Genomic DNA, 5,175 nt, shown 5'->3' on the forward strand with positions numbered 1-5,175 from the left:
AGAGGCGGGGCGGGGCGCGCGTGCCTATGGGCGGAGGCGGCTGTCACTCTGGATTGGCTGGGAGGGAGGGGGAGGGCAGGCGGCCCCGCCCACAGCAGCAGGCTAAGGTGTGGGGGCAGAGCTGCTGTCACATCCGCTTGTCCCTGCAGCTTCTCTGTTACCCCAGTGATTTCCTGCCAGGGGGGCGGGGGCTGCTGTTGCCTCCTGCCCCCCTCCCCCAGCCAGGGCCACAGTGCACTGCAGCCCCACCCCACCGTTGCAGTACACTGTACCCTCCTTGGGAGGGTCCCTCCAGGAGCTCCCACCTAGGGGGCACCCCGCCCCAGCTTGGCATGCAACACGCCTTCCCCCCCATGGCTCTCACGCAAGGGTTGGGCTGGAGCCGTGTTGGGTTTTTTCCCCCTCTGAGCTGCAGGCCTGTCCCTACAGGCCCCTGGGGCCCTGGCAAAGTCAGGTGAAACTCGGGGGTACCAGGCGGCTGACGTCTCATTCTGGGGACCGCCGTGGCAATGGGTGTTCGCGGCGTTTCCGACCGCGAAGCACCCCGATACGACCAAATGGGGCATCGTTTTGACCGGTGAATGAGCGCGGGGAAATGAGAAGTCTGAGGAAAGATGCAAATGTTTGAGGCTACGCTCTGTTCTTTATCTGTATTGCACTACGGAGCTAACAGCAATAGGGAAGAGAAACTGGGAGGAAACAGACAGGCTGTTTGCAATGGTTTCTCAAAAGCATTAGGAGGCTGCTTCAGATGGCCGGTGCTGCAAAGAACCAGACTTTTCATCTTCCCATAGCAATAAGAGAAGTCGTGCTAAGGCAGGGCTGTACAGCGCTGAGTTTGTCAGTCTTGTTTAATGTACACTATTAAGAACTTCCTGTTGGCACCCTGAGCAGCGACCTCGGCTGAAAGTGCTGTATCTGTTTTTGTCAATGAGAACCAATTCTATTCTCAGGTCTGTTGCTACAGCTCCTTCAAATCGGAGAGTGGCGACTGTGTTTCCAAGGGCAAAATTATGTCCTATGTTACCTGGAGCTGCTACTGTTTGGTAAAAGAAAGAGAAATGATTGTGTAGAAAGTGCTGAACACTTAAGTCTGTTCTGCGTGTATGCAAATTATTTGCATAGAACCATAACCTTCTATTTTAAAATAATTGTGGGATTGAATTCTAATGAAAAGTTGGATGTAGACGACCCCAGTGAATTATATCTTTCGCTGCAGGCCGGCAGCAGGTCGAACTACCCACACACTGCCCTGGCAACACATCTGTGATCTGGGGGCGACTTCCTAGGGTTAAAATAACAGCAGGTCAGTCTCCATGGATGGTGTAATTCCTTGTTTCTCTGCTGATATGCCTTATTCTAAACAGTGTTTAAGGACAATGGTTTCTCGAGCCAAACAGAGGTTGCTTATGCACAAGTATCTTCCGAGAAGAGTATCCAGGAGACTAGAGGTTTGCAAGGGTCAGTAATATCAGGCTTGTTTCTGCCCCTTGTGCACAAAGGGGCTGGGGTTGGCTAGTACACCTGGTTGTATTGCAATGCTCCAGAAGGGTCTGTCTAGGTGGGTAAGAGTGAGGGCAAGTCCCTCCTTTGACCCTTTGTCATGTATGTAGTGTTTGTCTAGCGCTAGAAGGCCAGCACTGTGGGAATGCAAGCTTCGTACTTCTGTTTAAAGAGGTAACAAGAATTGCTGCTGTGTGTGCTGCTCCCCCATTGCCCTCCCCCTGTGGAGGAGTGTTTGCTTCTGTATTACGCAAACACACTGCTTCCAACCATGGTTGCTTGGGTGCTACACCACTGAAACCACCCACTCCCCCTAAATACATCACAGATGTGATGAGCCATAACTAGTCTTGCAATGAGCTCTGTGTGGGTAGACTCCTGTAACGGTGAGGCACCCTGTTGATTCCAATAAAAATAGTTCAATGTTAAGATATTTCACCAAAATACCATATGGCTTGCCATGATATCACATTCTTTGTGTCCGAGAGGGTCACTTATAAATGTAATGACCAATAAGGAAGAAGCCAGTGTACTGACTAACCCTTCCTGTTTTCTCCCAGGCTGTTCCTCATGCCTGGGAAGAGCTCCTGGTAAACACCTGCAAAGCTTCCACATTGTCCTCCTTCAAACCCAGCACTGCCATGTCACCTACAAAAAACTGAGGGCAATGACCAAATATGCTCTCGATCTTTCCTTGTACTCCTTTATTTGTGTGGATGCACCAGTCATCTCCTGCCTTAAAGTTGGACAGTGAGCCTTTTGGAGCAGGGACTGTCTTTTCATTTGTGTCTTCATTCTTTCATTCTCTTGTACATTGGTTAGCATAGTGGGGTCCAAATGTGAACTAAAACAAAGCCCTTTCAGATAGGGCGAAGATGCCCCAGGATTAATTCCACGAAAAGAGCCAGTGAGAAAAGACTGTGTGTGCACTCACTAATGACCCATCCTTCTGTTAACAATAATTGCCATAAATTTCAATTGTAACAAAACCACAGCAAGTGTACAGCAGATGTATCTGAAAGAGATATCTCACCTAAGAAATGTCATAAGCTGTTTTTAATAATAATGATCTTAGGATCTACCAAATCCCTAATAAAGACAAAGGAACTGAAAATATAGATCCTGTACATTTACTAATCCAACAACTCTTTTATCTCCTCAAAAGAAAATGCGAGCATGCTATGATGGCACTGAGACATCATCTGTGAAGAAGTAAATCAGTGATAAAGCTAAGTTCTCTTAGATCTTTCTCATCCATCTTCAAAAGAGCCATCAAAGAAAGTTACCAATTAGTTTTAATTCAGAAACCAATCATCAAATCCCTAGTAGTCTCTGACAACCTGCCTCCTCCCCATAGCCTTAAAACTAGTTAAACTTCTCCCCTTGTTCTCATCACTGTGAATTAAACCAGCACATTACCTGTGATCATTTGGAAACAAACTACATGTTGTAAACAGCACGCTCACTGGTAGGAGCGTACATGTCACATTATCTCATCAGTAGCTGTCCCTCTCATCTATCTTCATATGAAGGCAGCCCAGTGACTGCAATAAAGTTTTTGCTCCTGACAGTCAGTGCTGCAAGAGGAACAAGGAACTGGTAACAAAGCACATTTCTAGAGAAAGGTAGTGAAACTCACTCATGTAAATAAGAGTATCTGCTTTGAGGATGGAGACGAGCAAGCTCAATAATTTGCCAAATAGTTTGAACATCAGCCATACTTGGCAAGCTCAAAACTTTTGAAAGATAGCTAGGCTATTCAGATATCCAGCCACCCATCCCTTAGTCTGCTCTGTCAGCAGCAAACCAAAGCTTAGGGAACTCTCACTGCTCCTGACTGGCCCAGTCTAGCACTGCCAGGCAGGCATCAGCCTTCATGGAAGAAGGGGCACCACCTTGCCCCAAATACCTCCTCTCCCCAAGTCTTTAGAGGGCACCTGGAAACTCACTAGTAGATCCTGCATTCACATGAGGTCTCACTCATATTGATCTTTCCAGCATGGTCTGCAACATCTCAGCTGCAAACTGCTTCATTCATTTTTATACAAAGGTAGCAATGAAACCAAGTTCTGAGTTTCTGCATTCAACTGCCACCGTTTGTTTGTGTGGCACCGTGGTTGGATTAGTCATCTGCTGCAGAAGGTTTACAGCTCTCCAGACATGAAGGCTGGGACAGAGACCCATCCAGTCAGCTACTCCTTACCCCTGTGAGAGCCAGGTGGGAGCAAGCATCCATTAAACAGAAGAGAGAAGGCAAGACCGCTCAGGAGGTAGCTCAAGAGGATGGAGGCCAGTGCAAATCTAATCTGTAATCAGTACTGATTGTACTGAGTGGGCTGAATATCTTCCAATTAAATAAATACTTCAGTATGAATATAATCCAAATCTAAGCAGAGCAGTATTTGCCCATTCCTATTCAATGCTGGAACAACCCGGTGTTGCTAATCTCAGGATTTTCTCCATGGCTTCTATATCAAAACAGGAAGATTAGGATAAAAAAGAAAACTTCTGCCCATAAAATTTGCAACCGTCTCCCTGAGGGTTAGGATGCCAAAGCCTACATCTGTTCAGTGGCTTATAGGTTTGGAAATTTCCATCAAGACTTCCAAGGCCCCTTTTCAGCAGAGTCACTGGCATTGTGTTGTTTGTAAGGTAGCATGATGTAGAAGCAACTGAATTGCAAGTCTATTAATGCAGTACTTTATTCTGGAGACAGGGATAGCACATTCCCCTCCATGCCTCAACATTTTTCAGTGCTCCTCTCTGAGCGAGTTAAGACTTTTCCAAAATTAAATACATTCTCTTGAAGAGCTCAGAGACAGTTAAAACACTTAACTCTCTGTTTTCTGAAGCCCATCTTGGGCAAAGTGATTCTGGGGTGCTCAACTTGAGAGTTACAGCAACCTGATTTGAATTGGCGCGGGCTACCCATGGCTCCAATTTGTGTGAATGGAAACTGAGACTACTTGGCACCTCTGCAACTCAGATATCAAAAAACTGGGACATTGAAAGTCATTGCATGCTAAAATGCTGGCCTTAATTTTCAGGTGAGCTTCTTTGGGTAGATATGATATCTTTTATTAGACCAACTGAGTAGTTGGACGATATCACATCTACCCAAAGAAGCTTGCCTAACTATGTCCTTGGACCAACACGGCTATAACCAAAAGGCCTTAATTTACAACTCTTTTCTGGCAGCTTATTCTCCACAAAGAGTCAACTCCCACCAGCCCTGGTAATGTGATGTGGTGGTCAGCCACCAAAGCCAGGTCATGATAAAAATCTACCCCAAGGTAACAAAGAATGGCTCTCGTGACTTGCTGAGGTTGAGCATTTGCTCAACAACGGCTGCTGCCGGAGCCTAAACCAAAAGCTAGAAGGCAGCAGTGGGTCGTGGAGTCCCCGGCCTCTGTGCTTTTTGTTTTGGGACCGTGTCAGAATCTTTGCAGTGAAGCACACAAGTTTCCAATGCAACAAGTGCCGTTCTACAGCCCACGCAGCAAAGGTGGCAAAACACAGCAAAATAGCAGTCAAAACAAAAGGGAGGGAAATGGTGACGTAGGCTTGTCACAGCAATTGTCAAATCACAACCTCCTTATTACAGATACACACCAGGGTTTACCAGCTTGCTTTCCTTTAACTTGCACTTAGCATAGCTTGGGAACCTTCCTA

Source organism: Alligator sinensis, unplaced genomic scaffold (genome assembly GCF_000455745.1).
Source record: "Alligator sinensis unplaced genomic scaffold, ASM45574v1 scaffold402_1, whole genome shotgun sequence".
Taxonomy (NCBI): Eukaryota; Metazoa; Chordata; order Crocodylia; family Alligatoridae; genus Alligator; species Alligator sinensis.